The 13,324-nt window shown below is 46.1% G+C and overlaps 1 long non-coding RNA gene across 1 annotated transcript; it reads right to left on the bottom strand.

Annotated features, from left to right (window-relative positions):
* Positions 1–303: 303 nt before the first annotated feature.
* On the bottom strand, positions 304–1,194 carry LOC120658780. Its single transcript, XR_005668842.1, has 2 exons — positions 959–1,194; positions 304–670 (listed from the first exon to the last, which is right to left on the bottom strand). It is a non-coding gene; the product is annotated as an uncharacterized LOC120658780 (long non-coding RNA).
* Between the last annotated feature and the right edge of the window lie 12,130 nt (positions 1,195–13,324).

The raw sequence follows: 13,324 nt of genomic DNA, 5'->3' as shown, positions 1-13,324 counted from the left end.
GGCTTTTTGCTAGAGTTTTTTGCTACTCATTCCTCTTTCTGATACTCAAACTTAGTGCATAGAGGTTTTTTGCTAGAGTTGTACTGTACAGCTTTGCGCAGATGTCTGGCTGTCACCTGTCGAGCTCTGATCATCACTAGACAGAGAAGAAGCTTGTACAAGTGTTGAATTATCAGGTTGCTTGGGCTGTTCCAAATGCTAGGCTTTTGTGTCTGAGATCAGGTGCTGCTATCTGAATTACTTGTTTTTTGCTAGCTGATCATCACAAAGAAGCCAATGCAATGTTCAGACCACCTGAGAGGGAGAGGGTCAAACAGAATGAACTGTATGCAAAATTCAGGATAACAGGTCGAGAGACCAAAGAAAAGAAAATAATCAATGTTTATTTAGTTCTATTGACACCAGTGAGGGGAACTCATGGATTCTGCACTTCATACTGACCGAAAATGAATACATATCCTGTGAATTACTGGTGCCAATCCCTTTTCAGTTTGCAGCAGCACATGTTGCCAAACGCAAACGACTGGCTCCTAAGACTCCTAAGAGCTGGATTATTGAGGAGCTCATTCAGAGTGTTCTCTGAAACTTGAAAGGTGCATATGCATCATCCCAACATGAAGCTCCAATGCGCCAATTGAGGAGCTCATTCAGAATGTTCTGAAACTTCAAGCTGCAACAGAGAACACATATAAGCGAAGCCCTCCAAATGCAGATAGAAGTTCAGAAGCGGCTGCATGAGCAACTAGGGGTACAACAGAAGCTTGCATCTCTGGAATTAAAATCCCCTGCATACTTGTGCCTAAAGCTGTAATATAAGCACAAGCAATGCAGTAGCACTATAAGCGTAAAGCATCAAAGTGCATCAGCAGTCGATTGCCATTTTGAATTCAGCAAATAAAACAGTAATTTTGCATGCCCATCCATGACACCTATAGCTTCTGGTGAAGAAAATTTTAACCTCGGGGGTGAAATCAACATCTGAGGGCGGCGGCGGCTTGCAAAAGTATCCCGACAAGGAGACGGCGGCGGCTCACCGGATGGATCCAGGAGATGGCGCAACCTCCTACGCGAACGCCAGCTTCGGCGGCGGCTGCAAAATTTGAGGCTTTGGCCAGGGGTTCCTCCGGCGACAAGGGCGGGGACGGCGGCGGCGGCGCGGGTAGGGCACTGATGAGTGGGAGAGGTGGGTGGCGTGCTAAGGTAATGACAAGTGGGGTCTAGTTGTCAGTTGAAAAAAATGAAAATCTAATTTACTCAGTCTGTTGGAATAGAAACATATATTTGAGTAAGTAAAATTTAAAAATGAACTTCTAAATAAACATTTGCTCATCTAAATTTATCAGCCCAGTACACTAGAGTTGTTCTTATGACAGTCCTCCTTTCGCGATTTCCCCTCGCCCTACACTTCCACCTCCCTCACACGTGCCTCGCCGCCTGAGCAAGGGGCACTCAAGGGATGGGCGCCACCCCACAACAGCGCCTTTCACGCCCCAAGATGGCTCCCTTCGGGCCTCCTCCGAGTGGCACACGGATGGAGAGTGTCACCATGGAGCCATGGAGGATAAGGAGCACAACCAGCCCATGCCAAAATATTGTTCTGGCTCGCGAGCTCACCGAGCTAGCTCCCAAGCTGGATCGAGCCGAGCTAGCTTTTTTTGCTCGGTTTGTTTGAGCTGAGCTAACTCGTTTGGATAACGAGTCGAGCCGGCTTGTTATCCAACCATCATTGCTACAGTAGAAACAATTTTTTGCTAATCTCATCAGCGCGGGGTCAGTCTCTCTCTTCATGCTCGTTCAAAAAATATTCATTCTATTCGATCTTGCTTACCTAGTACCTATATGGATAAAAGAATTTAGACCTGGGGACTTCATCTAAAATTTAGCTTCCATATATATCTCCGGCTGCTTTGTTACTACTATGTTTCTCTTAAAACCATAAAATGCTAGCCATGTTCATCCTAATGGAAGCACATAGCTTCTCCTTTTTCTATTCTTTCTCGAACAAGAGGCAGCCCAAAATAATCCTTTTGGACTACTATGACTTGTTGGCGAGGAGTACAAGTGATTTCCGATTGAATAGGTTGCTCGTGGCACGTAAGAAACATAGCCTCATTAGGCCATACTTTGTGAATTTGGTGATTATGTGACAACATAATCAATGGAAGTAACGAAACTTGTGAGTTTATATTTGTTGACTTTCTGGGTCCCATAAATGTTGTCCAATCCATAGTCAAGATTTTTGTTGACGCTTGCTGGAGCCTATTTTCAAGCATCAATTTGATCAGCAAATTATGAGAGTTTGCATTTCTTACACGCATCTTTTTATCCAAAATAATGCCAAAATCTACTATGACTTTGAAAAATATGCAGTGTTGGAATTTGAGCTAAAATGCAAGCCACAAGCACCAATCAATCCGAGGTAAAAACATGTCGACCAATTAGTGCATAGAATTGTTGTCGGTCGAAACCCACCGGCGAGTAGCAACAGGCAACACGAAGAGCCGGGAGGTTGCCGGGGCACTGGCAGGCACTGCTCCCTCGTCGACGACCCGCAATTCCAGCACACACCGCGGCTTGTGAAGACGCAGGGCGTGCCACCTGACCTATACCCGATCAGGAAGGTGCGAACGTGCTTGCAACGATTAGCCTGCATACACAAACACGTGGAAACGTAAGTCCGAGCCGTGGTCGGCTCCCCGGGACGACTCTTGCATCGGCTTTAAGGAGCCGATCGAGTCCCGGTGTCAGATTGGATCTGTTTGCATCTGGATATTGATAAATAAAGCGAATAACTGTAAAGCTGCTTCAATTAAATCTAACTAATCTAATCCACGACAGTAAAGGCTTCACTGTTAGATCGGAATGTCCTACACGTGATTGGGCCTAATGAACGCAACAGATAATTAAACCATAACCCAAAACAGAGGCCTAAGAACTAGCAAGAGCCGATTCCCGGAACAAACCCTATTAAGAATAAGATAAAGCATCTAGTACACCACCGGATCATCCAACCCGTTTGCAAGGCCTAATCTAACAGATATTACACCAACTCTTTAGAAAAGAGCAAACCGTAACAAATTAGATCTACTAGATATAAAAAAAGTAGGGTGTTGCCTTTACGCAACTAACTCTATGCAACAAGAGCTAGTATAAGACGATGACATAATCGCGTAAAGACAACATGATGTTCGTAAACAATAAGCAACAAAGCGCGATAGATCTACTAAAGCTATGCTACGAACATCAGGATAACTAGCATTACTCGCCATAAAAAATGCTTCAGTACGAGTAACACCAAGGTAAAAGCAAGAACAACGCTGCCCTGATCGCAAGAAGCGATCAGGGCAGCATGACGCTTACTTGGATGAAACCCTAGGATTAGGGGTGGCGATGCGTCGAGATTGTTGTTTGCGAGACATGATGATTATCTCCTTTCATGAATAACATAGGGTACATATTTATAGTCCGGAGACTTGGGAAACAATCAAAACTAATCTTGTCCCGATCGGACTCTATCTCTAATCTTAAACTAAATCTAAAAATACATGGCCCATGTGGCCCAAACGCTCACGCAGAAGCCGATTTACAAGCCTTCTTCAACTTTCTGCTTTAAGCCCATCTTACTTTCGGCCCATAAATTAATCCTGTTAATTTATGGCGATAACAAGAATTCAAGTTCACACAGATCAAAGGGCTCACTTATAGACGTAACCGACTTAGGACAGAAGCCACTCACATGAATTAGGCATGAGGACCCACAGCAGGGCCGTACCAAAGTTTTCGAGGCTATGGTGCGAAACACAGAAAGTGGCCCTATATTTTGAAAAATACAAATATCTAACACATATATTTTTTCGATTACATAGTACAAACTCAGACACTTATAGTGCACACACACTTATCCCTATGAACACACGAACGCAAATCCTACTCTATGAGCATCTTCGAAAACTAAGCCGACAAATTCTCGAGATTGACAAAATCATCGTATCGCTGCGGGAAATGGGTGACTACTAAACTACTCGATTGCTCGTTTATTGTGCGCTTGATCGGATATGGTCTAGCACGCAAAGACTCGAGGATTTAGACTGATTCGGGCCGAAAATGCCCTACGTTCAGTATGGGGGGTGGTGTTCTTACTCTATTGCTCTCGAGCTCGGGTGCTCAAAAGTTCTGAGGGGAGCTTACAAGCGGTGTCAAGCAGTGTCGAACCTCTAGGAGTCCAACCCTTTCCTACGTGGGGGGCTTTCCCTTTTATAGTCCAAGGTGGGGCCCCCGGTTACATATATCTAGCGCTGTGTCTTGGCCTCGTCTGGGAGTCCTTCGCCCTTGTCAGTCGTCGAGGCCCACTCGGTCAGTCGGGAGTGGGGAGGCCTGAATCTGGTTGGTTTTCTTGGGCAACGGGTTGTCCAAGCATTGTCCCATCCTAGACCAGTCGGGATGGCCTGGTCACTCGGATGGTCGCTCGGGGATCATCTCCGGTCTTATCCGCCTGGGTCTACGCTCCTCATCTGCAGGGCTACTTCACGTCTTCCTTGCGTAGCCCCTGTTCGTAGGGCAGCACGCCCAGTGAGGGGTACCTTACTGAGGCCAGGCAGGGGACGCCCGGTCACGCTCGCTGGCGTAATGGAGTGGTGCGCAGGTGCGACCATCATTACGGCGCGGGAGGCGACATCCGTTGACGCCCTCTCCCGTAGTGTCACGGGGCTCGCGAAGCCCTGTAGCCTATGTCTATGCCGCGAGATAAGGGGAACAGATGTCGTGGAGCCTGTACGGGAGCCTATCTTGACCGGCACGCTTGTCAGGCGGGGCGGCAATCTTGGAGCGCACGGCCCGGGTCGTCCGGTATGGCTCTGACCCGGGGCGCTAGGTCGAGGAGCCTCCACGTGTCCCGGGTGGTCGGGCTCCCGGCCATGTTGGCTTATGAGGGAAGGCAACCGCCCACGCTAGTTGATGGGCCACGCCGCGTCCGGCCCAGGAGACTCGCGGGGTTGCCCTCATGCGGGTCTGGCCCGTCAGGGTCCCGGGTTTACACCCCTGTCAGAGTCCCCCGAGTAGTTCTGCGGTTTTGATAATCACGGAGCCGCTGGACTCGGTTTGATGACCCCTGGCCGAGGCGTCCCATCTGCCTGTCCGCGTTCCCAGCTTTCGGCGGGCGCCAGTGCTAGCGTGACGGAGTCGTGCCGGTCTTGGTGGCCGGCTAAAGAGCGGGTACCGTGGAATCTCGAGGCCTGCCGTCGCGTCTTATCACTGCGCCGCGGGTGCCTCGGCTTCCCCCTGCTCGGGGCCAACCCTCATTGGTGGGTTGTGCGGCGCCCGTGCCCCGAGTGATGCGGCGGTCACTCGGCGAGCTGGGCCCGTTCCACCAGTATTTAATAGAGGGCGTCGGTTTGGTGGAGACTTTTGGTGTGCCATGTTTGACCGGTCCGTTGGGTGCTGGGGCCATTCGTGTCCACGTTTGCCTATAAATAGGGGCGTTATGGAGACATGGTTCCACACGAGAAAACGGATCATGGAAATCTGTTTGGTAGTTTTCTTCCATACACCCCACACCTGCCCTCCAGATGAGAGCGGGCATGTCCTATGTCTCTGGTGCTAGAAGAATGCTTGCGAGCGGCGGGGGATCTTCCTCAGGCATGAACTCGTCAACGAGTTCATCCCGCCTACCGTTGTTCGGCGCCGAGGAGTTCGAGGGTTTGTTGCTAGAGTTTGGCAAGCCAGGCCACTGGTCTACCGGCTCCCTTGACAATCGGCTCAGGGGGCTCCCAGCTTCGCTGGTGGCCTCCTTGGTCTCTCCTCGACGTCGGCCCGGTGTCCTGGCGGTGGTGGACCTATCCTGCCACGGGGGGTCGCCCTTCTGCGTCCTTCTTGTTGGTACCGCTCCCCCGAGATTTCGGGTGGGTGCATCACGCATTGTTGACGCGGATCTGCTGCCTCATCTTCCAGCTCCAACTGGAAGGCGGCACAGCTTGGCGATGTGCTTTGTGGTAGCGGGCAACGGTCATGGGCTCCTCTCTCGTCTAGCAGGGTGGTCTTGCAGCCAGGATGGGTCTCCGCGCCTCCGTCCGGAGGCGGGCGGTTTTCTGAGGGGCGACTAGAAGGCGTCGCGGCCGGGGGAAGGAGATCATGGCCCATCTTTCAGAGCTTGAGGAAGATACCCAGAAGCGGCGACGACGAGGAGCTTGAGCTAACCTCAGCTCCATTAAACTCTTCGACAACGTCGTCTACCTCTATATCCGCCGGGGGTCTCTCGGCGCGGCTCATGCTAGGAGAAGGCTTGCGAGGTGCTACAAGAAGTCTTGCGACGTTCTTTGGCCATGTACTCCAGCTTGCCAGGTAGCGGCCATTGCCTTAGCCCCCTTTTGTTGCTCCCTTTTTGGGAGTGAATGGATTTGATCCATTGTATCCGCTGTTTCCCCGAGTTGAGGACAGCTAGCTTTTGTTTGTTGCAATGGCTTTCGACCGATCGTTTTAGGGAGATGATTATTGAAATGGAGTTCGCTCTGGGGCGTTTTTGATTGTTAGTTTTGCCGCACTGTCTTTTCATTTTTCATACCTCAACGGTAGATGAACTCCACTGTGATCCTTTGCGATCGCAGGAGGTGAACCCTGCCACTTGACCTAGGTGGCCCCGAATGGCGGGTTCGGTGAGCTCGATAGTGGGTACGCCCATTTAAGGACAATCCGAGTGAAGTCCGACCCTGCCACGGACGGCCGGGTCGACGGAGCCCCATTGGGAGCACTCCACTACTCAACAACCCGCATCCCAGTCAGATACCCGAGCCATCAGCCAGCTCGGGGGGCCTAGTTGGCCTCCCCCCTGGTTCAAAGTACAATATAAGTACACAATTAACTTAATTACATGACACCCGAGCTGCTAATTTCTTCCTTTCTCGCTGCCTTTATCTTATTTTTAGCTGAGCATGAACTTGTGTGCCACGCTGCCTCTATCCATTATTTATCTCACCCCTATTTATGCAATTGGATATCTAATTAAGATTAGTTCATCAACCTGCCTACACATTAACTACCGTCTTTCCTACCGAAATATACATGATAACCCAGAATACTCTTGGGTAAAATACTACAACGATATTTTGTGCACTTGCGGGTTTATCCATGGGTTACGAAATACCTGCACCTCACTTGGCATCTATGGGCAGTGCCGCCTAGGAGCATTCAACCTAGCAGTGATGCTGGTAAATTCCAATAAGAATTTTTGGTACCGTTGCTGGGGAAGGCATAGGTTAATAAATAGGCAAATTTATGATCAAAATCAAAATTGATATTTATTGTCTAAATAGGCTAAGTTGGCTTGTTTTCTTTTTAATGTTAAAATAGGGCAGTGTATGACCGATTTTGATCTGCCATAAAATTTCTTAAAAGCGACTATGAATTCTGGGTGAAAATTTGCGGTTGATCAAAACCGGTCATGCACTACCCTAATTCCACATTAAAAAGAAAACAAGCCAAGCTAGCCCTTTTAGACAATGAATACCAATTTTGATTTTGATCATAAGTTTGCCTATTTATTAACCTATGCCTTTGTTGATGATCTATTTTGACCCATTTTCACCGCCAACTTTCGTGCAAACGGGATCTAGCGTTGGTCGGCGGAACCTCAGGTTTGGTCAATCAAGTTCTAGTCGCTTTTGTTCTTCATCACGACAATTTGTGCACTCTACCCCTCACTCTCCCCAACCTATGAGTTTAAATGATATTCATGATTAATCACTAAAATTAAACTCAAAGATATCCTCTGGTTGTGTGTTTCTCTATGATTGGCTTCCATACCTTTTGTTCTTCGCTAAATCTGAACTTGTGAATCATATCTTAGGGAACCCATAATTGTTAAGTTGTTGAACAGTGAGATATGATTTGATGAAAGAATCCTTGCTTGATATGCTTATATGTCTGGGAAATTTTTATATAAAGGGAAAGCTCCATAGCTTTACAACTCTAAGTGTTTTGTCCTACTAGAGCCATATGTCAACCTTCATGATACAACATTTATACATGTGTGCCTTGTTGTGCATTGAGCTTCATCAAATTTGTCACCCTAGTGAGATACATTCCATACTTGCTTGATCAAGATCATGTACACGCCACAAGATAAACTTCTACACTGGAAGCTAGCTATTCCATTCCATCCATTCTGCAAAATAAAACTCCATGAAAATGATCTCCCTCTCCATATTATCCTTCAAATGAGGCATGGGCTATGTATAAAAAAAGAGAGAGGAAAGATGGCATGCCAAAGAAGCATGGCCCACAGTGAGAAAGAAAGGAGAGATGGCATGCCAAAGAATTATGGCCCACAGTGAGCAAGAGAGAAAAGATGGCGTGCCAGAGAAGCACGACCAAAAAAAATGGACACAAATGTCCAAGAAAAAAAAGAGAGAGAGAAATAATATAGCCATGTTCTCAAGTCATTCAAATAAAGGAGAGGGGGATTCATGTAAGAAGTCTTTTATTTTGATATTCCACCATCCATTTTCCATACGTGTGCACAATCTTGATCAGCTTGTATGATTTGTCATCTCCATGGATCTATTATTTGATTTTGCAATATATGTGACACATGTTCATGCTTTCTTTTTACCTACCATGAGCTCCACATAAGCTATCTCTAGAAGTAGGGTGAAAAGAAGCAATGCTTTGCTGAGAATATTCATACACATTGAGCGACATGAGAGATCCTATGGGGGAAGTAAAGCTATGGTTGGTTCTTGCAAAAATATATTTTTCAACCCCCAGTCATATAGCAGGAAAGTGGAGGAGACTGAAGTCAGCACCGTTCCAATATTCAACTTCCCAAACAATTTATGGTAGACACATCAAAATTCACAGGTAAAGGTGAAGCATAGAATAATTTGTATGCAGGTGTCATGTCATATGGGAGCCAGGTCAACCTTAGTCCTATCCTTTACTCAGGACGAGCAAAGAAATAAGTGTGGGGAATCTTATTGACGGTCTATTTTGACCCATTTTGACCGTCAACTTTCGTGCAAATTTATGAGCATCAAAGGGGATTAATGTTAGTATAGGATGATTTATTGACGAATTCCACAGATGCTAGTCTGAGAATGTATGTAGGTGACATTGGGCCAAAAAATGCAAGAAACGAGCAAGTTTGATCCGAGGCAGGAATTCCCAAATAATCGCAAGCAAAAAGGGCCAACTTGACAGCCTCACATGAGAAGGGAACACAGCCCATGAGCATGACACGTCATCAGTCCAAGGTGATACCTTCTCGATGAATCAGGCGCATTCACGAGGATCCATGGGCCCACCAGAGCTAGCAAACCATCATAAGAAGGTCCCAGGAACACATAACCAACCTTAGGACCTTCCTAGCAGCTTCCAGGACAATAATCGGGCCAAATGGCCGGTCCCATCGGTCGGCCAGACATAGGTCCGTTCCTCTTGGCTTCATCTTCATGTAGCGGCTCTCCATTTGATGTAGAAGTCGGTTCCAGGTGATAGGCGGTGCATCTCCCGGCTGAGGACCCCTGATTCACCTCTACAATATATGAGGGGAGGGGGTAAGAATAGGGACACACTACACACCATCAAATTCACTCCTCTCTCACTTTTGAAGTTAGGAAAAGGTTAGGGGCAGAGATTACTTAGGAGGGGCGTCGGTATGTTGGTGCTCTTCTCCATCTAGTACCTCTACGAGAGTGAGAGGGAGTCGGGGGAAGGGCCGGACATGTCAGCACTCTTCTCTGCTTGTACCTCGACGTATGCTTATTGGTCTATAAGTGTTCGTAACTTACTCAGTATTCATAATTATCTGTCATGTTTAGTTAGTAGTTTTATGTTGGTTACTAGATTGAGTGTCTAGTAGTACTATAGTAGTTAGCTCTAGTTTAAGGCTCCTGATAGAGACGGATGTCCTTGCGTAAGACTAGAGTTAGTAAATGATAGTGTAGGCATGGTGCCTAGGCTAGACTTTACCATTCGATTGTTGTTCCTTCCACGGTTTGTAGAGGTAGGCTACACGTGGTGACAGCCCTATTCAGTGCCATCGTAATCCTCCATATTCGGTTGCATGATAGAAGCTTATGTCGGAACTTCTGGTTTGACCAGGCGAAGCTAGTGCCCGACGTTTACCGCTGATTCTTAGTCTGATCTTACCTTGAATCTGAATAGTCCTCTCAGCCCATTATCTCTTCCATAGTGTGGTGTCCTTGGACGAAGTCAAGCCTTAGACAATATACTCACGTTCCCTTGGATTCGATAACCCTTGGAATACTCTAAGGTGAAAGCTACATCAGTATCCGTATGCTTGCGGATTCTTTTGTGAGACTCAGTATACCCGTGGGCTACTTTCTGGTGCCGTTACTAGTTAATCTAGTAGCGATGTTAGGAAACGCCAACAGCCTTTCCCGGCAACGGCGCCAAATGCTTGTTGGCATTTACCAGCATCACCGCTAGGTTGGTTGCTCCAAGGCGGCAATGCCCGCAAATGCCAAGTGTGCTGCAGGTATTTCGTAAGCCACGAATAAACCCGCAAGTGCACGGAATACCACTGTAGCATTTTACGAGGGAGTATTCCAGAGTATCATTTATATTTTCTCAAGGAAGGCGGTGGTTAATACGTAGGCTAGTTCATGAACTAAGCGTGATTGAATATTCAATTGTATAAATAGCGGTAACATAAATGATGGATAGAGGTAGTGTGACACAAGTTCATGCTCAACTCAAAATAAGATAAAGGTAGGGAGAAAGAAATAAGCTAGCAGCTCGGGTTTCATTTACTTAAGTTAGTTATATAACTTGTATTGTACATTACACCACACACACGATTATCCTAGCTCTAGTCATACTAGTACTACTGGGAGACCGCTGTTGACGCTTGTTAGAGACCAATTTCTTAATTTGATCAGAAAATCTTAAGAGTTTGAATATTTTACATGCATTTTTATCTCAAATAAAGCCAAAACCCACTATGCTCTTAGAAATTATGCAATGTTGGAAAAGAGCTAAAATGCATATTGTGAGCACCTTATGATCCACAGGAAAATTATCGATCAATTAGAATGCAGAATTCAGGCTCACATAGATCAAAGGGCCCACTTATAGCATCAGACCAACTTAACAGAGGTCCAGGCACATGGAAAATGGATTAGACGACACGTGGCGGTTTACCAGAACAAGGGGAGGCTGGTGGGGCCCACCTGGCAGTCGGTCGACCACTATGGTTGGCCGATTGGCCAGGGGCGCCACCGACCTATCCCCTTTGCAGGTTGCTTTGTTGCACCTTCTTTAAGTCGGTTTGGGGTGCTTGGAGTGCTGCAAACTAGCTGAGAGGCCTCCCTTGGCACCCTCTATAAATATGAGAGGGAGGGGGGTAAGAATAGGGACACACCAAGTTGAAGCTCTAGCTCAAACACTCTCTTGTGTAACTCTAGGTAATGGAGTTTAGGTGAAATAGTTGTCAGATCCCCGGACATGCTTCGAAGAATAGGTTCGGGTTCGCTACTAGTTCTCTTTTGTAATGTTCGATCGTGTGTAATAGACTTATCTTACAGTTATTTATATTTGCATGATTTATGTCCTGCGGTGTCAGGCATAGAATTTATGATTAGTTTGCTTTGTTACTATATGCTTTGCCTGGTTAGAGACTTAGTTCTAGATAACTTTTACATACTCCAGTATTCGTATGTTTGCTCTAGTATGATGTCTGTCCATCCGAAGGGTGGGAGCTCCGCGCAGGATACTAGAGTATCGCTTACTAGTGTAGATATGGTGTCTGGGTTAGTTAAGTGTTGCTGGATGTGGCCCTTTCACATGGTATGTAGAGATAGCCTGCAGGTGGTGATAGCCCTATTTAGTGCTATCGTAATCCTCCACGTTCGGTTAGGGGGTAGGAGGGTTATAAAATGCTGTGATGGCTAGACAGTTATATTTGTTTGCCATTTGCATAGTTCTCCCTTGTATTAGGAATAACTAGATAGAGACTAACCATATCTTGTGCAAAGTATAAAGTACTAGTCAACTGTATAAATGCTATAAGAACATTAGAGAGACCTAATTAACTAACTTCTAGCTAACTCCTTGGCTCTTTTTACCTTTATCAGAGCTGTATTCACTTGTGTATCACACTACCTTCATCCATATTCATCTTACCCCCATTTATGCATTTGAATATTTCATTGAGATTAGTTTATTTTGCCTACCTACACAACTAAGTCGCTACCTTTCCTGCGGAAATATAAATGACACCGAAGAATACTCTCTGGGTAAAATGCTACACCGGTAATTCTGTCCGCTTGCGGAATGATTCATGGTTCATGATAGTTTGGTTTCTAGTAATTGCTATATGAAATGTCAAGGCATTGTTGGCGCCGACGCCGAGCTTTTTTTATGCCATTACAGGAATCAAACTGAACAACCTTTATATCTGAAGTAGACGTTATGAAATACCAACAAGCATTTTTGGCGCCGTTGCCGGGGAAGCCATAGGTTAATTGTGTAGGCAAGGTCATGAACAAAAGGAAAATGGATATTCATTTGCTAAACAGGCTAACTTGGATTGTTTTCTCCTTTGTTGTGATGAAAACAGTGTAGTGTATGACCGGTTTTGATCTGCCACAAAACTTCACACAGAATTCAGAGTCGCTCTTAAGAGTTTGACCTCGTATCGTACCTCCTCAGCGTACACTCTCGGCCTCAGAACCAGCCATTAGTGCGCCATCCACTTCCAACTCTATGGCTTAGAAGACTCTTCGTGATTACTTTACTCCTCCTGCCAGCAATGTCACTGTTGGGCCAGATGTCAACACTAGAGGAGAGATTTTCGAGATCAAGATGGGCCTAATTACGATGGTGCAGGCCAGCCCTTTCTATGGCAATGCCAATGAGGATGCCAGCGCCAACCTCCAGCAATTCTTGGAGCTTTGCAGTACTTTTGTTATCAAGGGAGTTTCGCAAGATGCTATCCGGCTCTGATTGTTTCCAGTTTCTCTTCTGGGGAGAATGAAGCAGTCGTTCTATGCTAATAAGAGTTCAGTAAATACTTGGGATAATTGCACCAAGGCATTCCTCGCGAAGTTCTTCCCGGCGGGCAAAACCAACGCCTTTCGTGGAAGGATTTCGAGTTTTCAGCAAGCATCCAATGAGACCATTGCTGAACCTTAGGAGGCTTGAAGAGTACATCCTATAGATTTAAATATAAGTTGAATTAATTCTAATATATCTTTTACATGTGTTTTCAATAATTAAACTAAATGCAGCTTATAGATTTTCTTTTTTGTTATAAATATAAATCTCCCGATAGTTGTTTCTTTTCAAACGTAGTTCTATTTTCAGTGTTTCT

This window comes from Panicum virgatum, chromosome 2N (assembly GCF_016808335.1).
Source record: "Panicum virgatum strain AP13 chromosome 2N, P.virgatum_v5, whole genome shotgun sequence".
Taxonomy (NCBI): Eukaryota; Viridiplantae; Streptophyta; class Magnoliopsida; order Poales; family Poaceae; genus Panicum; species Panicum virgatum.
This window is presented reverse-complemented; position numbering and strand designations above follow the sequence as displayed.